Source organism: Triturus cristatus, chromosome 9, assembly GCF_964204655.1.
Source record: "Triturus cristatus chromosome 9, aTriCri1.1, whole genome shotgun sequence".
NCBI classification, from domain to species: domain Eukaryota; kingdom Metazoa; phylum Chordata; class Amphibia; order Caudata; family Salamandridae; genus Triturus; species Triturus cristatus.
The window spans coordinates 670616044-670628377 of NC_140592.1; the positions used below are offsets into that span (position 1 = coordinate 670616044).

General features: G+C 45.0%; 1 pseudogene; it reads left to right on the forward strand.

Moving 5' to 3' along the window:
* Positions 1–1380: 1380 nt before the first annotated feature.
* LOC146798468 (uncharacterized) lies at positions 1381–4349 on the forward strand (annotated as a pseudogene).
* The last annotated feature ends 7985 nt before the right edge of the window (positions 4350–12334 follow it).

Sequence of the window (12334 nt, forward strand, 5' to 3'; positions counted from 1 at the left end):
ACAAGGTGTTTAGTAGTGGAGATGGCATTTATCTTTTGCAGAACACTGTCCCAGATACCAGTTTTAATGTGCAGAGATGTACGTGGGACTGTCCACCAAATAAGGAAAACATACTAGTTTTCCAAGACAGAGTCAGCAAGCAGTTCCAAATATTGTTCGGAAAATGTAGTCGTTTTTTTCTACATAGATTTGTTTTGGCCATGTTTGCAAATAGATTAACTTCAGCATAACTGATCTTTTAAACAATCCTCTGAACACAAAATAGTTTCTGTTTTCTTTCTGAAGTGGGCTTTTTCATTAGCCGCTTTAACCCCTTCAGTGCGGCACGGATTACCGTGCGTGGGCGGGGCCATGACAGAGCGGTTCCGTCATGCGCACAGCGCAACCGACGCGCATTACGGAACCGCTCCATCACTCGCATCGAAGGGGTTAAGAATGATTTATTGCCAGCAAAGTTCACAGGCCACATTATCTGTTAGCATACAAAAATGTAAACACCCCTGACATGCTTTGCTTTTTACTCCACAAGTCTGGCTCCGACGCATTTTCGACAATTTGTAATGGTTGCTAGGCAAGCCCCTCTAAAATATTGACAGAACACCAGCTCCCTACCGAGGACTTAATTGGAACCTTTAAAATAAGTTCATAAATAACATTACACTTCATATGTTAAACTGTTGAAAGAGAAATGGAGATAATTGCACTTCTCTTTGAACAAAATCGGCACCCTAGTGTTAATTTTATGTCAAGACCGGAGGCTCCTATTATGCTTACTTTTCTTGCTTTATTCCAATAGCAGCAAGATAAAACTACGACTCCCAGAAGGCTTGGTGAAAGAACTACCAGCCAATGGGAAACAAAGAAACAAATACTGACCAATCACAACCAAGGTAATAGTATAAGGTCTATCGTGACTGCGAACAGCCCTCTTTTCTTGCTGCTCGCAGTCAAGATAAGTACCTTTTTCTGTCATTACCATTAATTGTGGCTTAAGTTTATTGAATTGTGCTCTGTGTATTGTATTGCTGAGCTTTACAGCGTATCTTCGCTGCTTCTGTTTACCTCGCGCTCCTACGCGAGTTTATGCCTTTGACTTTACTGTCCCCCCCACGCGCTCTCCACGCTTTCTCTGCCCCACGCGCGCCTCTCTCACCGCTCGCTCTCTCAAACGGTGGCGCAGCGCTCCGGAACTTCTCCTCAGCTCGACGCAGCTGGTATCGGTTCACACGCTTCGCTTCCTCAGTTCTTGTGGTTTCCTGTTCCCTGGCTTACACGCCCCCAGAGGGAGGGGTTTTTCCTCCTTTTCACACGCCCATTATTTTTTCCTCACAATTAACCCTTTCTCTTCGGGTTTGTGCAGCTTTCTCAGTATATTTTACCATGCAAGTCTCAAATGAGCCTAATGACAATGAAGGTGATGAGTTTAAAGAGGATTTAAGTTCTTTTATTAATTCCTCAGTGGAAACTGCTGTTGAGGCTTCTATGAAGCGTTTTTCCAAGACTATGGAGAATTCTCTCTTGAGTTTAATGACCAAAGCAATGGCCCAATCTGCGGGGGATAGCAGAAAACTTACAGTGGTACACTCCAAGGTTTCTTCTTTGGCGTCAAAAGTGGTTGGTGAGTCTTCCTCACATATGACAGAGGACGTGGTTCCTCCCAGGCCTCCTACTCAGGAGGGGTTAAAAAGTCTAGCTGGCAAGCGTAAGGCCAAGTCCAACAACCCGGAGGTACCACAGAAATTGGTCATCTCTACTATTTACGATACAGATGACGATATGGGTGACGCCACTGACCTTGATGATGTTTTTGACATAGTAAACCCATCGTCCCCTCCTAAGAAATTAAAATTGGATGCTTTTGCATCGGAGCAGGTGCTTGACCCAGAGGGTACGCCTCTTTTTGACCCTGCTTCTATCAGACACCCTAATTCTACCGAATGGTTCCCTATTGACCACGTGGGAGAGTATATCACCTCCAGACTTCGTCTTCCTTTAGACAAAACTGTAAGAGCTAAATTAAAGTCCGAGTGTCCGAAGCCCTCTCTCCCTTCTCATATAATTTCTACCCCTGCTATTGATCAGCCTCTCCTCACTTTCTTTTCAAAGTTTGGCAAGGACCCACGCAAAGGGGTGGACAAGGCTTGGTCTTCCTGCCAAGACAAACTGCTTGATTTAGTGGGACCGTTGGCCCGCATTTTCGATTTGGCTGAATCAGCTCGCCTGGATGGCTCAGAACTTAATCCAGAAGAGATTTCACTGTGGGTCCAACGCGCTTTTTGTCTCTTGGGCAATACTAATGCGGCCTTAACTCATGAGCGCCGCAAGGGCCTCTTAATCAAGTTAGATCCCAAGCTGGCCAACCTTGCCCCCTTGATCCCGGTGTCAAGGCCGATGGTCTTCTCTTTGGAGATTCGTTAGTGAGAGACTTAAGTCGGTTTGTCACCACCTTTGCCTCCTTGGATAAGGCGCAGCAGTCCATCAAAAAGGTCTTCCCGTCTCGGGTTTTTGGCAGGGCCGGAAGAGGCAGGAGCCGCTCTACCGGCCGTGGGTTCCAGTCCCAAGGCTCCCGTGGTGCCTTCAACTCCAACCAACAGGATTTCAAGCCCCAATTTTACCCCCAAAGAGGTCGGGGCTACAGAGGCAGGGGCCAACGTGGTTTCCGCCACAACAACAACAACTCTCAACAAGGTGAGTGCAGTTATTCCTGTTGGGGGTCGTTTAGCTCTTTTCCTTCACAGATGGCAGACTCTCACTGCAGATCCATGGGTTCTCGACACCGTCCAAGGTTATCGTATCGAGTTTTACGCTCCTCCTTTTCAACACGTTCTTCCTGCCCCTCTAGTGTTCTCAACAGAAATGTCCCTCCTGGTCTCCTCGGAAATACAGGCCCTTCTCTCCAAAAGAGCTATTCTCGTTTCCCCCTTCGATCCCTCAGGTTTCCTCAGCACCCTTTTTCTTGTTCAGAAGAAGAACAAAAAGATGAGACCGGTGATCAATCTCAGATTTTTCAATCAGTTTGTGGTTTATCGCCACCTTGCGTCAAAACGATTGGATGGTCCGCATCGATCTCCAAGACGCTTATCTTTCTATTCCTATTCACGAATCCCACACGAAATTCCTCCAATTTCAATGGCAAAACGTCACTTATCGTTTTCGATCTCTACCCTTCGGTCTTTCTTCAGCACCCTGGTGCTTCACAAAAGTAATGAGACCCGTTGTGGCTTATCTAAGATCTCTGGGGATCAGACTCATCATTTATCTCGACGACATTCTTCTCATGAACCTAGACAAACTGGCATTATTGCACGATCTCAACACTACCCGCTCTCTTCTATTGGAGTTGGGCTTTCTTCTCAATTTAGAGAAGTCCTCCCTCATCCCGTCTCAGAGTATGGAGTTTCTGGGGTTCCGCATAGACTCTCCCTTGGCTTCTCTGTTTCTTCCACAGTCCAAGATCTCCACGATTCAAACGGAGATTTCCCAGGTTCTGCGCCGTCCACTCATTTCTCTCAGGACCCTTGCGAGAATAGTCGGCCTTCTATCGGCTTCCATTCAGGCTATCTTCCCAGGTCCCCTTCATTATCGCGCTCTTCAACGCCTAAAGATCAGGCATCTTCGACAAGGTCTCGCGTATTCCGATCACATAGAATTAGATCTCGAATCTCACCTGGAACTGCAATGGTGGTTAAACCATTTGGAGGCCTGGAACGGTCGAACCATTTTCGCTTCCGCCCCAGATCTTGTATTAGAATCCGATGCAAGCCTGACGGGTTGGGGCGCCCGTTGTGGACCAATATCGACTGGCGGTACATGGTCAAAAGAGGAGTCCAAATTGCACATCAACTGTTTAGAGATGCTTGCAGGTTCCTTTGCAATCCAGAGTCTGGCAAAAGACAAAGTAAGTTGTACCATCCTTCTTCGCATGGACAATGTTTCTGCGGTTCGCTATATAAACCATCTCGGTGGCACAAAATCGAAGGCTCTAGCAGATCTAGCAAAAAGTCTTTGGGAATTTTGCCTTTCCAACAAACTATCGCTCTCTGCAGAATACCTCCCAGGAGACCTCAACGCTGTGGCCGATTGGCATTCTCGCTTCCTCCGGGATTCCAGCGATTGGAAGCTTCTTCCCTCCGTGTTTCTCTCCCTCTCTCAGTTGTGGGGTCCTTTCTCAATAGACCTCTTTGCTTCCCGACTCAATTCCCAGTTGCCCCATTTCTTCAGCTGGCGTCCGGATCCTTTGGCTCTGGCGACCGACGCCTTCCTCCAAGATTGGTCCCTTCACCTCTATTATGCCTTTCCTCCTTTTCTGTTGATCAACAGAGTCCTATCGCAAGTGCGTCGCCAAATGACGTCTCTGGTGATAGTAGCTCCCTTTTGGCAGTCCCAGATTTGGTTTCCGTCACTCCTGGAATTGGCGGTAGACTTTCCCGTCCTTCTTTCTCCTTTTCCCAATCTTCTCTCGGATCCTCAGGGCAACCCCCATCCTTTGGTGGTCGACCAGTCTCTGACGTTGTCCGCCTGGAAAATCTCCAGCCTTCCTCTTCTGATTTCGTCATTTCACAGGAAGCTTCAGTCTTTATTAGTCGGGCATGGGCCCCAGGCACCTCCAAGGCTTACAAGTCCGCCTGGTCTCTTTGGTCAAGCTGGTGTCTACAAAAATCTGTCAATCCCGTTTCAGCCTCTTTAAATTTTATGGTTAATTTCTTAGCCTCTGAGGCTAGCTCCGGCAAATCCTATCGTACCATCAACCTATACAGATCTGCCATTTCTCTCAATCAGGCCCACATTGATGGAAAACCTGCAGGGGCTCATCCCTTGGTATGCAGATTGCTAAGAGGAATTCGTTTTTCAAAACCGCCTTTGGCTAAGTATTCTAGTTTATGGGATGTCAATTTGGTTTTGCAGTTATTTTCTGACTGGCCTGACAATTCTGCTCTTTCTTTGAAAATGATTTCAGCTAAACTTACTATGTTATTATGTTTAATTTCCATTAAACGAGTATCTGATGTGAAAGCCTTAGATGTTTCTTCTAGACAGTTTACTCCTACCGGTGTGATGTTTCATATTCACAAACGTACCAAGACCAATTTACATTCTGTGTTCTATCCCTATTTTCCCTCCAATCCCAAGTTGTGTGTAGGTCAATGTTTAAAAGTTTATGAAAGTAAGACCTCTGCTCTCAGGACTTCCTCCAGCTCCCAACTCCTGATTTCTTTTCGTAAACCCTTTCATCCTGTTTCTGCTGCTACTTTGGCCCGTTGGGTTCGTTGGGTCATGTCCCTGGCCGGTATTGACGTCTCCGTTTTCGGAGCTCATTCCACTAGAGGAGCCATGGCTTCTAAAGCCTTTTGGGCTGGCTCCCGTCTGGAGGATATCCTGAAGTCAGCAGATTGGTCTAATGATACAGTGTTCCGTACATTTTATTGCAAACCTGTTCTTACTGCTTCTTCTTTGGTGATTGATATGCTTTAAACAAGCATAATAGGAGCCTCCGGTCTTGACATAAAATGTAGATTTTCCTAATAGATTATGACGGAAAGTCTTAATTTTATTAAAGACACGGAGGCGAGTATTATCCCGCCACAACACTTCTAACTGGTGTTCTCCCTCCCCACAGGAACTCCTGCGCTGCCACCGGCATCATCCTGAGGTCATCATGAATTCTACCAAGATCGTTCCTTCTGTGACGTCACCTTCCGTCCTTGGATTTGACCTTCTCTCCGAGTCTCCTCTGGTGGTCTTCGGAAAAGAACTTTTTACGTGGACTTTGACTTTATGCATTTTGTTCTCTGTTTCTCCTTTATTTTTGCATTCTCTGTAATTGCTCGCATAAGAAAAGAGGGCTGTTCGCAGTCACGATGGACCTTATACTATTACCTTGGTTGTGATTGGTCAGTATTTGTTTCTTTGTTTCCCATTGGCTGGTAGTTCTTTCACCAAGCCTTCTGGGAGTCGTAGTTTTATCTTGCTGCTATTGGAATAAAGCAAGAAAAGTAAGCATAATACTCGCCTCCGTGTCTTTAATAAAATTAAGACTTTCCGTCATAATCTATTAGGAAAATCTACATTATATAATATATGCGGCATTCGTAGCATTTACTTGGCGTGGCAGCCATGCCGGTTGGCCACCTGAGGTTAATTAAGGTAGATGGAGCATTTGTAGCATTTATTAACACTGATTAGTCTGGGTCTTCTGTCACACTCTGCCCTCTGCCAAGCCTGACAGCACATCAAACGTTTGTGGTATGACTGCCTGTGGAGAGTTGGGCTTTTGTTTTACTTGTTACCTAAAAGTGAACAGCAATGGATTGGAGCAAAGATCCACAGCTGCCGAGTTTCCCAGATCCATTGGCGACTAGTCATTCCAGGGTTTGGAAAAAAAAATTTTTTAAAAAGAATTCTGGGATTTGTAAGTGTCGTACATATGCCGTAAGTTGTATTACCAAAGCATGTTTATTTAGATGTCTGATCCTCATATGTGTTCAACTAATCCTGACAACAGTGTGCACATAGATGTCACTCACATGATGATGTAACCTCATAGAACACTATTAACAGTAATATTGTGGCCTGTGTTCCCAGCGGGCACAGGTCATGTTTAATTGTTGTGTTAAAATCGTTAATATTATATTATTGTTTTGCAGTTTTATATAGCGCAAACTAGACCTGCGGGTAGAGGAGCGCTGTACATGAGCACCTGCTACATCATACAAGGACACATTCATTACTTCCGGTGGCAGTTGTGCTGCACAGGAGTTAGCAAGAAGAAAATGTGCAGTATTCTCATTGCCCGGACATGTGATGCAGCTCATTACGCTGTGCCCGTTCTTCTCACCATGTCAGTGCCGTGCTGCCTGGTAAACTCGAGGTGCACAAGAGATCTAATGCCACATGCATCCCACGCCAGGAAACGGAAACCGTACTTCCGGTTGAATTCCCTTAAGAAGGTATTCAGAAGTTGTCACTGGATCTGACCAGGGGATTTACTCCAGAATGGCTTCATTTTCACTTTCCTCTGGCTGCAGGCCATGGAGGCCTAGAAACAGACGCTGCATTGAAATAACACGGCAGGGCAACCCCGGCCCACAGCGCCTTGAAGAACGAAGTGATGTCGCACAAACATGCTGCATTAAAATAACACGGCTGGCCTGGGGCAGTTGGATGATGGAGAATGGCAGGAGGCGCTGTCATCCCCTCGGGAGGTGGCAATAGCGGCACGCTTGCGATTGATACAATTGAAAATAATTCATCGTACGTATTACACTAGAGTGACCCTCTTTAAAATAGGGATGGCTGTGCACCAATTTTGTGAGGGGTTGTGGGGAGGAGGGTACCTTCTACCACACAATATGGGAATGTCCGAAGATTCGGCAATACTGGATCAAGATAATGAGGACTATGTCACAAACCGTGGCGGACTCAGTGCTTCCGGAACCGAAACAATGCCTCTTGAACATATGGGAGCCGACTGATCTAACCCATCCCGCGCAAGACTGGGTAACGATGGGAACCGTGGTGGCTAAGAGGAATATTGCAAGGCGGTGGGGATCGAATGAGGTACCTACACTGAGAGATTGGTGTAGGGACATGGACGAAGCCATGGTAGCAGAAAGGGCGGTGTATGTGCACCGAGGATGCCCCCAGAAATGGACAAGAATCTTGGGAGACTGGAATACATTTAGAGGATACATTTGTGACCCACCAGGATTAGACAATGTACAACGGTCAGAATAGAGATGTGGGAGGACAAGGGATGGGGGCGGTGGGCGGGACTGCTGTTAGAAATTCACTGGAGCTCGGTCCACATATTGATGTCATAACGGTTAAAGTGTATTGGTGCTGCAAAAACATAATAATGTATAAATCATGTGTAATGTGGATGCCCTATGTTTCTGTTTCTAATAAATACAATTTAAAAAAATAAATAAATAACACGGCTGGGCACCCCCGGCCCACAGCGCCTCCAAGAACGAAGAGCTCTCGCGCAAACACACGTTGCATTAAAATAACACGGCAGGGCACGCCCCGCCCACAGCGCCTTGAACAATGAAGTACGTCAACAAAAAAAAAGTGGTAGATCTTCATGGGTCGGAAATGAAAAATGACCAGGGGATTAACTCCAGAATGGCTTCAATTTCACTTTCCTCTGGCTGCAGGCCATGGAGGCCTAGAAAAAGATGCTGCATAACACGCTGCATTAAAATAACGCGGCGGGGCACGGCCGGCCCACAGTGCCTCGAAGAACGAAGCGCTGTTGCGCAAACACACACTGCATTTAAAAGGAGGGCACCCCCGGCCCACAGTGCCTCAAAGAACGAAGCGCTCTCGCGCAAACACACGCTGCATTGAAATAACAAGGCAGGGCATCCCCGGCCCACAGCGCCTTGAAGAACGAAGTACGTCAACAAAAAAAAAGTGGTAAATGTTCATGGGTCGGAAAGATAAAATAGTGGTAAATGTTCATGGGTCGGAAATGAAAAATGACCAGGGGATTTACTCCAGAATGGCTTCATTTTCACTTTTCTCTGGCTGCAGGCCATGGAGGCCTAGAAACAGACGCTGCATTAAAATAACACGGCAGGGCACGGAAATGGAAAAAAGACCAGGGGATTTACTCCAGAATGGCTTCATTTTCACTTTCCTCTGGCTGCTGGCCATGGAGGCCTAGAAACAGACGCTGCATTAAATAACACGACAGGGCACAGCCGGCCCACAGCACCCCAAAAAACAAAGCGCTCTCACGCAAACACATGCATTAAAATAACACGGCAGGGCACCCCCGGCCCACAGCACCCCAAAAACCGAAGCGCTCTTGCGCAAACACACGCTGCATTAAAATAACACGGCAGGGCACCCCCGGCCCACAGCGCCTCGAAGAACGAAGCGTTCTCGCGCAAACACACGCTGCATTAAAATAACACAGCAGGGTACGCCCGGCCCACAGCGCCTCGAAGAACGAAGTACGTCAACAAAAACCAGTGCTCGCCATTGTGGGATGGCAAGGTGCCATCTGTTTTCACGCGTCTGAGTGAAAACAAATGGCCCCCTACCAAAGATAAGAATTGTCTTTGTGTCAGCCGCAAAGCAGACAAGCCAGTCCGGATGGGCCGGACAAAAAGGTGAAGGGGCAGCAACAAAAATACCCTATTTCCAATGACAAGCAATGTAAATGAGGGGAGGGGCTTCAAGTCCCCTTCTTAAATTCCCTCATCCACAATATGTCTCGCCGAGCAAGCAGCGCTTTCTGCTGCAACGCTAGGCGAGACCTAAAAAGTAAGGCTCATTGCAGAAGTATTACGATACTTACTCTGGAAGAACCTACAGAGACTGATATTCTATGAATTTCGTGAAAATTCAGAATGGAAATATTTGAAGGAAACTCAATGTCAAGTATTGTCTTCACGCGCATGTGGAATTTTGTGCATAAAACGGGCTCTTAATTAATTTGAAACAACAAAAAATCTGTGCCGTTAAGCAGAACAACCCTTAGCGGCTCGCAACTTGGCTCTCCTGCTAGTCTACTTGGGCGTGCATTGTACTGGGACATAAGTGTCAACATTTCGCATTTCTTATCAGCAGCGAGTATAACCCATGGGACACCCTAATTACAAGTCACGTACGAAGCACGTTAATGTGCCGCCATTTTTTGTTCCTCTGAAACTGACTAAAGGCGATCGTACGCGTACATTTACCTCATCGAAATGAAATGGAAAGGTTCATGATTCAATGCTAATTCAACGGTAAGAAAATACATATAATTTCTTAAAAACCAAAGTTGTGCAGCTTCATAAACAGAATTTAAAGTTAGTTACAAAAAATATATATATATATATATGAAATTCGTATATAGGTGAACCTTCCCTGCTTCAGAACCCTGTAGTCCATGGTGGAAGAAATAAAGAATTACTGTACGGAAATAAAAAACGGCTCAACGTAATGCAATTTGCGTACCAGCACATTTTCTAAATGATAATGGTAAACCACCCATGCGTTGGAAAAATTGGCTTAGAGCATTTGAGAACTATTTAATAACAATAGATGGCAAAGAATATAATGCTGAAAGAAAAAAGCAATTATGTTTGGGCTGCTTGGCAATGCTGGGCAAGAAATGTTCACAGCTTACCAGAATTTGAAAATGCACCTGTCCAGTTTATACTGATGAATGAATATCAGGAGGCGGTCAAGCAAATGGGAAAGCAATTTTCAGAAGAACCAAACATTATGGTTGGAAGGCACATTTGCTATGCGAAATCAATCTGAAAGTGAGAACATTGAGGAATATATTGCAGCACTAAGAGTTCATGCCACTAGTTTCGAATTTAACGAAATGTTGGACATTTACATCAGAGACCAGTTTGTTTTTAATTGTTATTCAAAGAATATACAAAAACGGTTGTTGCATTTAGAAATCCAAGCTTGCAGGAAGTTATTGACATTGCTAAGGGAATTGAACGCTCTCTGCTGTCAGCTAAAGTATTATCCAATGAAAGTAAGCATACCACTAATGTTTTTGCATTACAGGAAAATAAGAAGTTCGAACAAAATAGCAGCGAGAGAAACAGAAGTGGGAAAAATAAAGAAGGTAAAGCGCATGTGCTATAGCTGTGGATCTAAGGATCACTTAGCAGATTTTCAGGGATGTCCAGCCATTGGTAAGAGATGTGTTTATTTCTTCAAATATAAAACCAGGACTAAAAGTTCCAGATTTCCTCAAAAATATAAGCAGGACTGGATTAACGAGTCATGCGTGGCCATGAAAAACCTGGCTGCTATGTAACTGAAATGAAAGGGAATTCCATAGTCTGAACGCAGCTCAAGAAAAAGCCCAGTGACCCGGCCTTACTTGACGCAATTGAGGAATATGTATAAAAAATCAGTTTGTCATACATTTCATACCGCGATTGGGTACGTGTATTGACCACGGAAGGATTTTTCATAACAAGAGGTGATGAGTGGCTCTGCCTTGTCTTCAGTTGGACAGAGAAAGAACTGTTAACTATGGCTACTGGGGGGTGGGGTCTGAGGAATGTTCAGCATTAAGAATGCCTACTGTTGGAGTTGTTTTAGAAGGTACTGGGCGAATATCTTTTGAGAGAAGCCATTAAATGTTGTTCCACTTTGAGGACTGTCAGTAGTAGTACTTCTTTTGTGGGATTAAGTTTCAGAAAGTTTGTTGCTGCCCACCACTGAACCGTAGCAAGGGATGAGGTGACATCAGTGCCCTAAGCAGGGAATTTCTTCAATCCTCAGAATTCCAATATAGAACAAATGGATGAAGTGAAAGCTTTTGGTTATTCAGAAGTAATGCCTTGCCCCTTCAGCTATCCAAAACATTTATGACCTTTTGTATCCCCTTACTTGCCTTGTCCCTGTTACTTTTACTGGCAGTTACATTTAAATATTTAAGAATGGGTTGTGGATGAAAAACTTTCTGTTGATATTGCAGGGTACATTTTGGGTCTCAACTGACTTTTGACAGACCTCTCTTGCTCTCCTGTCTAACTTTAGTTTTCCTCCTGTACCCCAACTCTGTAGGCTGACATACCCCAGGACAGAGTCTACAGTATCCATGGTAACCTCCCTAACTGAGGAACAAGAGCAGGCCCTAAAACTGCCAATCTTTACAGACAGAGCATGAACCCACTTTCCACAACAGAACGGAGGCTGCTTCTCTGATGATGAAATCATCCTCTGTTTCTGTCCGCAAACTTGTGCAAGTTGCTGTGAAAATTTACCTGGTTGATCTATTGGCTGTACAGCGTTGGGGATGACAGAGGTGGGGGTACAACAAAATGCTTTTTGTTGAGGCTGTGTAGTGTCGACCAAAAAAAGATGTGTATGCTTGATGACAATTTGAGTTATGCTGAGAGACCATCTATGGTTGGATTATATACAATGTGTAAAATCCCATGTTTATTTAACGTATTTCCGAATGGTTAATAAAGTTTGAGCATGCTGAAAGATGGGTAACGACATATGTGAGGTCATGAAAGATGACGTATACCTGCACTTGCGTCACCATTCATGGTACGCATTCTCTATTTTCTTTTAAGGTCCTGTGCTGAATTCAGGTATGGACTTTAAGCTCCACCCATTTTTCCGCCCTTCTTTTGAATTGGCTCATGTTACTGTCCTTTGTAAATGGTGGCTTTTGCTTTGTTAATAGGCTTAGTAGTACCGCCTTAGTACCTCATTTTCTTCATATGTAACCTCCCTTGAGGACTTCTCCCTCTTACATGTGTTGTTACTCGGTATGTTTTATTTACAGTCTGTGAGCACTATTTTCTTACATGACTTTCTCCTACCTGCTGTTGCAGGCTCAAAACGCCCTCCC